Raw genomic sequence first — 13,014 nt, 5'->3', positions numbered from 1 at the left:
AATGTTTGCACTTCTGATACCTAATCCTTCATATCACTTTCCCTTTTGATTTTTCTTATTAGTACTTACTATTAACATACAACGCATTTTATTTGTGTGCTTAGTATCTGCCTCCCAGCACACAGTGCCTGGCATAATAATTAGCTATCAATGCAATTGTTGCATCAATGAGTAAGTTGGAATTTGATAACATGCCCTTTATTTTGTTAATGCATTATGATAAGTGTAAGAATAGATGGACAGAAGCCTTGTGCTGCCTGGCAACCCTCTCCTCTCCCACACGTGTGTGTGTGTGTGTGTGTGTGTGTGTGTGTGTGTGTCCTTTTTCTCTCTTTCTCCAGCTTCACAATGGGCGTGGCGGTGTGAGAAATGCACAAATTATAGAATGCAATGCTTTAAATTCGTTTAAAAGAAACACCTATAGACTGAAGACAGTGATAGTAGAATTCAAGAGGTCACTTCAGAATTCAAGAGGTCACTTCACCCTGTTGACATGATCCACTGGAGGATTTCTCTGTCTGGTTCAAGCTGCTCTGAAAACCTTTCTTAAAGCAAGTCTTAGTTCTAGGAGAGAGGGCTACCGGTGACTACTCATCATAGCGATTCCTTCCTTTCCCAGGGCGGACATTACAAAGGGGCAGAATTATAACTGTCCTCAGTCTGAGATTATGCTTCATAATCCCCAGTTCTTTTTTAGGATACATACTCATAATTACAGTCTCAGCTTTAGAATTTCAGACCTCCGGGTACAGACTTGACTTTCAGAGTTAGACACTAGGCCCGCTTCATGAATGTTAACTTTGAAAGAGGTCCTCAGAGATGGAGTCCAGGGATGGTTTATCAATATTTTTGAGCATTCTCTTCCAGGGAAGTCTTGAGCTTGGGACACCAGTCAGAGATTTTAAGCAGGTGCCTGGGATGGCAGTAGGAAGTACCAGGGAGCAGTTAGAAGGTAGAGTACCATAAGTCCAGGCAGTGTCCACAAGACAGGTGAGTCACTTGGGAGTGGAGCTGTCATCAACCTGATTTAGTGAGGTCCCTACCATTTCTGGTTCACGGTAAGACGTTTCCAGGCATGGAAGGCTGTGATCCCATGGGTAAAATGGGGTTAAGGGATCAGCTCACTGGCACCCCCTACGACTGCAGGTGGTTTGGTAACGTGAGTACAGATTATCCAATGGAGCCTTCACCAAGGGAGGAGGGGCGGACGGGCAAGAAGAGACTGACGGAAAAGACTGGCAGGATCCCCTCTCTTATCGCTTTCCAAAACCACAGATTGCGCCCTTGGCGCACGGAGGCGCACAGGATATTTTTCAGGCTGGCGCAAGGCGCGCACTCCAGGCTGGACCCCGCGGCTGCCGTAGGAGTGAGCATGGCTGGGCGGCGGACGCTGCTTCTGGTGGGCTTCCTTCTCCTTGGGGTCCTGCTCTTAGAGGCCACCAAAATCCTGACAATCTCTTCTGCGGGTGAGTACTTGGCTGGAGAATTCAAAGAAAGGCGCGTCCCGGATGCCTACGGCCCCACCAGGGCTTCCGCGAACAACGCTTGACAGAATCATCCACGTGGTTTTCCAGGCTGGGCTTGTGTACCGCGCTGGAGGAGGGAGAAGCCCGGGCAGTTGTGGGGCAGAGGGGGGCGGCTACTGCTGAGGTGGAGGCGGTAGTTTTGGAGAAGACAGAATATCCTTTCCTCTCGCAGCCTCTTCAGGACGCACTCCCCATCGCCCAGGGCTGTCGCCACACGTTGGGGATCCATCCGGGAGCTTGAATCCCTGAGCTGCCTTTGGAGGCTCACCTTAAACTCCAGTGGGGGAGGACGCACAGCAGCTCCCAGGAGAAACTGTGGGGAGCGTTTTCAGGCTTTGGAGACCAGAAAAACGAGCTCCTGGGGCAACACTGTAAATTTTCTGAAGCTGCCTGAGGAGCCAGGGTGGATCAGGGAAGGCATTTCATGACAGTGAGGACAGGGGAGCGTTTTCACCAGAGAAAACCTGGACACTGCCCAGGACTGAGCAGAGGACTCAGGTGATTAATGTCTTCCTTCCTTTCACCTGTGCTGCTGAACGTCTTTGAAGGACTCGTGGGAGGTTAATTCTGCATTTTGGGACTCACTTTTATTTGCTTTTCTTTTCTTTTTTTTAAATCTCAAAAGGAATAGAAGATGAAAGAGAAACATTTATCAGGATAAAAGGGTCATCCCAGGGTGGAGTTGCCCCAAGACTTTATTTCAACCCATAGTGAGCTCCATTAAATCATGGGGAATCAGGGGATCATAGGACTGAAAGAAGCCACAGATTACCTAATTCAGCCACCATGTCGATTTCCTGATGGACACCTGAGGGACAGGGGAGTGAGGTGCCTTTTGCAAGAGCAAATCCCGGCACCCCAATGTTCCACGAGGAACTGACTCGGGGCTTCTTAGCCCAGGACCTCACCATGAGTTCTACTTTGAAACCTTTTCATTGCGAATTTTTGAAAATCACTTTTAAAGAAAACTGTTTAAATCTCTTTGGAGCCTTTTTTTCCCTTTATGAATGTTATAGCAGTGAAACAAACAACTTCCTTACTCTGTGAAACTTCACTGCCTCCCTTTCTTATACTCTAATAAGGACCCAGTGTAGTTTCTGTAGTGCTGTACTCTTTCCTCCTCCTTTGCTCCAGAATGCTGCCTGACTTTCTAAACCACCATGAATGACTGTTTTTGCAAGGACCCCCTTTCCCCCACTCCGTGTTCTTACCTGGACTAAAATGTGAGGGAGATGTGTAGGAGATTGGTACTTTGCATTCTTGTTGCTTCAGGCTATTTAAGTCTGGGTACAAGTTAACTGAGTCATTCAGAGAGCTGTGCAATACTTCTTCCCAACCCTTCCACTCCATCCCCAAATCTGGCATTTGACATTAACTTCTGATCTACCTTTCTCCATTGTGGAGAGCTTCAAGCAAAGACTCTGTGTGGAACACGGCCTAACAGAAGACACTGATATCATGGAACTTGTACTTCTTTTGAGGACCAAGCTTCTCTTTCCTTAGGATGATGGGATCTTCCTAGAATCATTAATTCCTCAGTCTGAGGTGCAACTAGGATCCAGCAGGCCCACCCCATCATTGCACAGTTGTCTTCAAATGTCTTAGTTATAAACTGAGCATTTTTAGACCCAAATTAAGTAACTTCTCTGTCAACACATTCTCAAGAGTTTGGGTTGTAAATAGTGGCTCCACATTCTTCAGTTCCAATGGCTGTTTTGTAGACTCACCGTGTATAACATTTCTATATTTCTGTCTTCTATAGTAGCATATATTTTCTTTCTTTCTTTTTTGTTTTTTTAGTTGGAGTCTCACTCTTCGCCCAGACTGGAGTGCAGTGGCCAGGAGCCTCGACCTGCTGAGCTCTGGAGATCCTTCCACCTCAGCCTTCCAAGTAGCCGGAATTACAGGCATGCGTTACCACGCCCGGCTGATTTTTTGATTTATTTAGAGATGAGGTCTCGCTGCCCAGGCGGGTCTCGAACCCACGGGCCCAGGCAATCCACTCACCTCAGCCTCCCAAAGGCACGGGATTATAGGCTGAGCCACCGAGTCTGGCTAGTAGCATATATTTTCAAAAGGAAGTCTCCCTGAAGAAGCTCTTACTGATTGTCCATTAGGAACCGTTCAGACTAATGTCTACAATATGTGTTATATTTTCTACCGGTATTTCTTTTGGATACAAGGTCTCTATAAGACCCCATTAGCAAGCAGCATGTACCTTAGAATGACAAACTTTTTCAGGCCTAATCACAGAGAGGCTCATCACCTTTAAATGGAGACTATGAGTCATAAGCGGCCATCTTTGACGGTGGATTGCCACAGATCCTGCACACAAAACAGGCAGGCTCTGGGTGCATGTGTTGGGTGTTACATACAGTGGGATCGAGGGACTGGAAGTGCTTGTCTGTGGCTGCTCAGTGTCCAGCTTCTTTCTTCCCTACACCTTTTCTCCTGGATTTCCACTCCTTCCCTCAACTCCTGTGTTGTAATCAGAAACTCCATTCTCATTTTTACGAAATGAAGTTACACTGTTCCTAGGTGGAAGCCATTATCTTCTAATGGACCGGGTGTCTCAGATTCTTCAAGAGCATAGCCATCGGGTGACCATGCTTCTTCACGATGAACTTGTGTTAACCTCACGATGAACTTGTGTTAACTTGTATTTTTTTAAAAGTAATTTTTACATTCTTCTACTCCAAGCAAAAAGTGATAATATCTTTTACATAGTAAAATCTTTTTTGAATCTAGTTGTATTGTGGGATGAGTGTGTATATATGTGTGTGTGTGTGTGTGTGTGTGTGTGTGTGTGTTCATGTTAAGTATTAGAAATCTTATTAAGGTCTGTTGACCCGGGCTTCACATTACCTAGGTATAATTCTATTCCAGACAATTCTTCACTCATTATTATTGATTCCTTTGAGTAACACCACACTATAGTGTGGCTTTCATTTTTATGGACAGGAATGATTGACCATATTTAAGACATTCATTATGCAAGAATAGATGCCCTTCCTATCCCACAGGTTACTTTCTACCCTTGTTATGAAACATGAAACTTGAGAAAGATTTCCCAAGGATCCTTTATTTATGCACTAAGAATAGAATGTATGATTAGGTTGACCTCAAATTTTTGAAAAATCTGTACCTATGCATAGGTTGTGTGTAGTGATGTCAGAAGTTCTTAACTGACTCATTGATTCCAAGGAATTGTAACTAAAATGAAGCTCAATCAATCCTTGCTGACATCAAGAACACAGAGGGCCAGAAAACATTGATTATTTGTTTAGTGTCACATGGCAAATTAATAACAGGGTTGGGTGAATTTGAGACTTCAGGCCCTAGATTTCTCAGTCAGAGCATTCCTGAAGCTTTGAACAAAACCCCAAACTAAGCATCTTTGATGAAAAAAATCTGAGTAATTATAAAACTCTAAAGGTAAACTTCAGGTATGTTATGATAGTTTTAAAGCACTTTTAATCACCTTTTAGATTGACTTTTGTACTGTTCAGTGACTATCCTTTCTACACAATCCTTTTTGTTTCTGCCTTGAAAGGCAGTTTGATTTATCAGCAGTAAAAGATGGTTGTGTTAGTTTGGTGCTTCTCATGGCCTTTGAGAAACTGATGAAAGCTATAGACCCACTACTTTAACAAACCATGAACACAAAAATCTACAAACAATTCTGTGGATTCATGGATCCATTCAGTTTTATTCTTGGGTTCAAGTGTTGGTATTCTAGAGTTTATTCCAGTATTTCTCAATTACATACATGTTTCTGAGGTTGACACAAAATTTTCTTTCTTCTTTATTGAAGAGGTGCTTGAGTAGAGGTCTGAAAGAAAAACCATATTATTGTGTTATTCTTTGCTAGTCTAATACTCAACTCAGTGTACTGAAAAACTTGAACATTCATTAATTATCTGTTTCTATCACTCCCCTATCTTGGCAATATATTTATAACTTTAATAAATAAATGACTTAGGTACTGAAGAAGTAAGGGTATTATCCTCACATGTAATATTTTCCTAATTCATTACTGAAATAACAAGTGTAAGATAGCACCCTTAAGGTGAACCTAATTATCTGAGGTTATGATTTTTATTTTTTTAAATTTTTTAATTGATACATAATAGATATACATATTTTCAGGGTACATGTGATAATTTAACACATTCGTATAATTTTTAAAGATCAAATCAGTGTAATTAGAATAGCCATCACTTTAAATATTTAATTTTTCTTTATGCTAGAAATGTTTGAATTATTCTTTCTTAGGTACTTTGAAATGTACAATAGATTATTGTAAATTGTAGTTACCCTACTGACATATCAAACACTAGGTCTTATTTTTTCTATTAAACTGTATGCTTGTACCCATTAATCAACCTTTTTTCATACTCCTCGCCTTCCTTCCCCTTCCCAGGCTCTGGTAACCAGCAATCTGCTTTCTCTTTTCATGAAATCCACCTCTTAGCTCCCACATGTGAGTGAGAACATCATGCTACAGGTGACAGAATTTCCTTTTTTTGATGAATGGATTGAAAAACAACTATGGAATATTATTCAGACATTGTATCCATTCATTCATTGATGGGCACTTAGGTTAATTCTATTTTTTGGCTTTTATAAATAGTGCTGAAATAAATGTGAGAGTACAGGTATATCTTTGATATATTAATGTCCTTTCCTTTGGATATATACCTAGTAGTGGAATTGCTGGATCATATGGTAGTTGCATTTTTAGTTTTTTTGAGGAATCTCCATATGGTTCTTTTTTGTTATTTACTTATTTATTATTTAAATTTAAAAATTTTTGATTTTAAAGATGTGGGGTACAATTCAGGGTTAGGTATAGTAATGTTCATTATGCAGGTACCCTTGTAATACTGTCCTTTATAGTGGCTGTACTAATTTACATTCCTGCCAATAATGTGCAGAGGTTCCCCTTTCTCTATTTCCTTTCCAGCATCTGTTTCGGTAAAAGCCAGTTTTACTGGGTGGGATAATATCTCTTTGTGGTTTTGACTTGCGTTTTTTTTTGATAAGTAATGTTGAGCATTTGCATTTTTTCAAATGGCCATTCAGATCTTTTGCCCATTTTTAAACCAGAATATTTGTTATTAACTACTAAGTTATTTTAGTTCCTTAAATGTTCTGATTATTAATCTCTTGTCCGATGAATAGTTTACAAACATTTTCTTTCATTCATTGTGTTTATGTACCACATTTTTTTATCCAGTCCAGCTTTGATGGGCAGCATGGTTGGTTCCATGTTTTTGCTCTTGTGAATAGCGCTGCAACAGACATACGTATGCAGGTATCCTTTTTGTAGAATGATTTGAGTTCCTCTAGGTATATTCCAAATAGGGGAATTGCTGGATCATATGGAAGGTCAATTTGTAGTTCTTTCAGAAATTGCTATGCTGTCTTCCAAAGAGGTTGCACTAGTTTGCATTCCCTCCTTATGATAATTTTAAAAAACTATTTTAGATTCAGAGAGTAAAAGGTGAAAGATTTATACGATCTGAAGGGAAACCAGGGAGTACAAATGCATGTTTGTTACATGGGCATATTATGTACATATGTTTGTTACATGGGCATAGGTGGGTGTTAGTTTTCAGTTGTCCCCATTCCCCAAATAGTGAACATTTTACCCAACAGGTAGCTTCTGATTCCTCACCTGCCTCCTAGCATCCCCTCTTTTAGTGTCTATTATTTCCATTTTTATGTCAATTTAGCTCCCACATGTAAGTAAGAATATGCGATATATGGTTTTCTGTTTCTGAGTTAGTAAACTTAGGATGATGTTCTCCAGCTCCATATCATGTTGCTGCAAAGGACCTGACTTCGTTCTGTTTTGTGGCTGCATAGTATTCTATGGTGTATATATGTCGCAGTTTTTATTCAGTCAATTGTTGATGGGCACTTAGGTTGGTTCCATGACTTTGCTATTTTGAATAGTGCTGCAATGACCTGTGATTGCAGGTATTTAAGTTATTCCTCTTTGTAGACGACATGATTCTATACCTCTAAAACCCAAGAGAATCTGTCAACAACCTCCTTAGACTGAAAAGCACTTTGGCAAAGTCTTAGGCTATAAAATAAATGCGCAAAAGTCAGTCACATTCCTATACACCAACAATAAACAAACAGAAACCCAAATAAAAAGCACAATCCCATACATAATAGCCATAAAAAACATGAAAAACCTTGGCATCTTCCTAACCAGGGATGTGAAAGATCTTTACAATGAAAACTACAAAACACTGCTCAAAGAAAGATAACACAAACAAATAGAAAAATATTTCATACTCATGGTTTGGAAGAATCAACATTGTTAAGACATCCATCCTACCCAAGGCAATCTATAGATTTAAGACAATACCCATTAAATTACCAGCAGCATTCTTCTCAGACCTGGAAATGACAATACAGGAATTCATATGGAAACAAAAACGACTACAAATAGCCAAAACAATCCTCAGCAAAACAAAACAAAAACAAAAACAAAACAAAGTGGGAGGCATCATACTCCCAGACTTTAAGCTTTACTATAAAGCTACAATAATTAAAACAGCTTGGTATTAGACAAGAATAGGCATGTGGACCAGTGGAACAGGATAGAGATTCTAGAAGCAAAACATCAATTTCTCAACCAACTCATCTTTGACAAAGCCTCCACCATCAACCACTGGGGAGAGGAGAACCTATTCAGTAAAGGGTGCTGGGAAAACTGGCTGACCACATGCAGAAGATTAAAACAAGACCCCTGCCTGTCACCGTACACAAAAATAAACTCTAAATGAATCAAGACCTAAATGTAAAACCTCAAACTGTAAGAACCTTTGAAAATACAGGAGACTCCCTTAGGGAAATTGGAACTGGCAACCTATTCCTGATTAAAACCCCAAGTGCCCATGCCATAAGAGATAAGAAAGACAAGTGCGACCTCATCAATCTGACAAGCTTCTGCAAAGGTAGAGAAACTACTGAGAGAGTGGGGAGACAGCCCACAGACTAGGAAAAAGTATTTGCCAACTGTATAGCTGACAAAGACCTAACATCTAGGATCTACAAGGAACTCAAACGTGCCGAAAAGAAAAGAATAAACAGCTCCATTACAAAGTGGGCAAAAGATATGAATAGACACTTCTCAAAAGAAGACATACCAGCAGGCAACAGATACATGAAAAAATGTTTAACCTCACTAGTCATCAAAGAAATGCAAATTAAAACTGCACTGAGATACCACCTAACTCCAGTCAGCCATCATCAATAACTCAAAAAACAACAGATGCTGGAGAGAATGCAACAAAAAGGGAATACTTCTACACTGTTGGCAGTAGTGTAAACTAGTACAGCCTCTGTAGCGATTCCTAAAAGATCTAAAACTCGACCTCCCATACAACCCTGCAATCCCCCTACTGGGAATATACTGAGAGGAACTCAAATCACTCTATGAAAAAGATACCTGCACACACATGTTTATTGCATCATTATTTACAATAGCAAAAACATGGAACCAACCGTGCTGCCCATAGAAAGAAGATTGAATTTTTAAAAATGTGGTACATATACACAATGGAATATTGCACAGCCATAAAAGAGGACAATTTATGAACTTCACAGCAACTTGGATGGACTTAGAGGCTATAATACTGAGTGATCTATTACAGAAACAAAGAACTGAGTATCACATGTTCTCACTCATAAGTAGACCTTGGACAACTATCGTAATACTATAAGAAAGGGATTGGCAGTAGTGGAAAACTGCCAGGGGAGGGCAGGGGCGGGATTGGCAATAGGAGGAAACTGCCAGGGCAGACAGTGGCACACCTCATCAACAAGGGTACCTGCATAATGAACATTTGTATACCTAACCCTGAATTGTACCCCACATATTTAAAATTTTAAATAAATTAAATTAAAAATTATAATGATTTCCTTTTCTTTGGGTGGATACTTAATAGTATCCACTGTTGTATCACTGCTGGATTAAATCGTAGTTCTGTTTTCATTTTTATTTATTTATTTTTGAGTTGGAGTCTCACTCTGTCACCCAGACTGGAGTGCAGTGGCTGCTCCCGGCCACCGCAACCTCGACCTGCTGGGCTCCAGCGATCCTTCCACCTCAGCCTTCCAAGTAGCCGGAATTACAGGCATGCACTACCACGCCCGATGGATTTTTTGATTTATTGTAGAGATTAGGTCTCGCTGCCCAGGCCGTAGTTCTATTTTTAGTTCTTTGAGAAATCTCCCCACTTTTTTCCATAGGTTGAATTAATTTGCATTCCTACCAACAGTGTATGAATAGTCCCTTTTTCTCGCAGCCACACCATCTGTTGTTCTTTAGCTTTTTAAAATAGTAGCCATTCTGACTGATGTGAGATGAAATCTCATTGTAGTTCTAATTTGCATTTCTCTGATGATTAGTTATGTTGCACACTTCTTCATGTTTGTTGGCACTTGTATGTCTTCTTTTGAGACGTGCCCATTCATATCATTTACCCACTTTTTGAGGGGGTTGTTTTTCTGTTTAGTTGCTTTGAGTTTCTTGCAGATTCTGGATATTAGCCCTTTGAAGCATAGTTTGCAAATATATCTTTTCCATTTCATAAGTTTTCTGTTCTTTCTGTTGATTATTTATTTTGCTGTGCAGAAGCGTTTCAGTTTAAGTCTCATTTGTCTTTTACTGGTTTTTGCCACATTTGCTTTTGGGGTCTTTGTCATAAATTCTTTGCGTAGGCCAGTGCTCAGAAGAGTTTATTTTTGGTTTTCTTCTAGGATTTTTTATAGTTTCAGATATTATGTTTAAGTAGTTTATCCACCTTGGGTTAATTTTTGTATGGTGAGAAGTAAAAATCCAAGTTCATTCTTCTGCATATGACTAGTCAATTTTCCCAGCATTATTGCTTGAATAAGGTGTCTTTTTCCATTGTTTATTTTTTGTTGACTTTGTTGAAGATCAGTTGGTTGTAGGTATGTGGTTTTATTTCTGGGTTCTTTATTCTGTTTTATTAATCTATTTGTCTATTTTTGTTCAGTACCATGCTGTTTTAGTTACTATGGCCTTGTAGTATAATTTGAAGTCAGGTAATGTGATGCCTCTGGCTTTGCTTTTTTACTTAGGATAACGTTCAGGCTTTTTTTTTGGTTTCGTATAAACTTTAGGATTGTTTTTTTTTTTAGTTCTGTGAAAAATTGATGTTAGCGTTTTAATAAGGATTAATGTGTATGCAAATGAATATGTCAGTCTGTATGAATCTGTAGATTGCTTTGGGCAACATGGTCATGTTAATGATGTTTATACTTTTGATCCATAAGCAAGGAATGTTCTTCCATTTGTTTGTGTCATGTATAATTTCTGTGATCAGTGTTTTATGGATCTCCTTGTAGAGATCTTTCACCTTGGTTAAATTTATTCCTAGGGATTTCATTACTATTAGTTTTTGTGGATACTGTAAATGGGGTTGAATTCTTGATTTGGTTCTTGGCTTGAGTATTATTGGCGTACAGAAATGCTACTGATTTTTATACGTTAATATTGTATCCTGAAATTTTACTGAAGTTGTTTATCAGGTCTAGGAGTCTCTTAGAGAAGTAGTTAGGGTTTTCTAGGTATGCAATAATGTCATCAGTGAACAGACGGTTTAATTTCCTTTTTGCTGATTTGGATGACTTTTATTTCTTTTTCTTACTTGATTGCTCTGACTAGACTTGCCAGTACTACACTGAATAGGAGTGTTTATTGTGGTAATTTTGAGAGTCCTAAGTCTTAATTTGGGTTTGAATGAACCCCTGAACTGTGTCACAGTGGTGTCATGGGTGCTTTTTCTAAAAAATTAGGATTTTTTTTTTCTACAGAGATATAGTCTGTAGGAGTAGCAAACACATTTTCTTTTTTTTTATTTTTAATTTTTTTATTAAAAATGTATATTTATTTTATTATGTTTGAACTTCAATCAGTTTTTTTTTTATTTTAAAGATATAGGGCACAATTCAGGGTTAGGTATACAAATGTTCAGTATGCAGGTACCCTTGTTGATGAGGTGTGCACCTCATGGCAGATTCCCACTACTGCCAATCCCACATCTCCCCCTCCTCCAGCAGTTTTCCACTACAGTCAAATTTTTTCTTATAGTATTATGATAATTGTTCAAGGTCTGCTTATGAGTGAGAACATGGGATACTCAGTTCTTTGTTTCTGTGATAGATCACTCAGTATTATAGACTCTAAGTCCATCCAGGTTGAGGTGAAGTTCATGATTTTGTCCTTCTTTATGACTGTGTAATATTCCATCATGTATATGTACCACATTTTTAAAATCTAGTCCTCTTTCAATAGGCAGCATGGTTGGCTCCATGTTCTTGCTATTATGAACAATACTGCAAATAAACATATCTGTGCAGGTATCTTTTCAAAGAGTGATTTGAATTCCTCTCAGTATATTCCCAGTAGGGGGATTGTGGGGTTATATGGAAAGTTGATTTTAATTCTTTAGGAATCACCACACTGTTTTCCACAGAGGTTGTACTAGTGTAAAAGTGCTCCTTTTCCACCACATCCTCTCCACCATCTGTTATTTTTTGAGTTATGGATGATGGCCATCCTGACTAGAGTTAGGTGGTATCTCAGTGTGGTTTTAATTTGCATTTCTCTGATGGCTAGTGAGGCTGAGCATTTTTCATGTTATCTGTTGGCTGCTGGTATGTCTTCTTTTGAGAAGTATCTATTCATATATTTTACCCACTTTGTAATGGGGTTCTTTTTTTTTCCTTTTCAGCACATTTTAGTTCCTTGTAGATCTTAGATGTTAGGCATTTATCAGGCATACAGTTAGAAAATAGTTTTTCCCAGTCTGTGGACAGTCTCCCCGATCACTTGATGGCTTCTGTGTCATAAGAAAATTACCCACGGAAGAAAGGCCCTGGACCAGATGGCTTTCCAGCAGAATTCCACAAAACATACAAGGAGGAACTGATACCAATTCTATTAAAAGTATTCTAGGTAGTTGAGAAAGACAGAATTCTTCCCAAATCATTTTATGAAGCTAACATCACATTGGTACCCAAACCAGGCAAAGACCCAACAAAGAAAGAGGACTACAGGCTAATATCCTTGATGAACATAGATGCTAAAATTCTCAACAAGATCCTAGCAAAGCGGATCCACTAATACATCTCAAAAATCATCCACCATGATTAGGTAGGCTTCATCCCTGGGATTCACAAGACCATAAATGCAATTAAATACATCAACAGCTGTAAAAACAAAAGCCACCTGATTATATCATCAGATGCGGAAATCTTTTAATAAAACCCAGCACCCCTTCTTGATAAAAACCCTCGAACATCTAGGCATAAATGAAACATACCTCAAAATAGTAAGAGCTATCTACAAGAAACCTACAACCAACATATTGCTAAACAGACAGAAATTAGAACCTTTTCCCCTGAAAACTGGAACAAGACAAGAATGCCCACTCTC

At 39.2% G+C, this 13,014-nt stretch overlaps 1 pseudogene; it reads left to right on the top strand.

Moving 5' to 3' along the window:
* The first annotated feature begins 1,372 nt into the window (after positions 1-1,372).
* Positions 1,373-13,014, top strand: part of LOC103255411 — a 26,988-nt pseudogene continuing 15,346 nt past the window's right edge.

The sequence above is a fragment of the Carlito syrichta genome, unplaced genomic scaffold (genome assembly GCF_000164805.1).
Source record: "Carlito syrichta isolate Samal-C Ts95f unplaced genomic scaffold, Tarsius_syrichta-2.0.1 Scaffold288097, whole genome shotgun sequence".
In the NCBI taxonomy this organism is placed as follows: Eukaryota; Metazoa; Chordata; class Mammalia; order Primates; family Tarsiidae; genus Carlito; species Carlito syrichta.
Note: the sequence above shows the minus strand (reverse complement) of the source record. Positions and strands in the feature narration are given on the sequence as shown.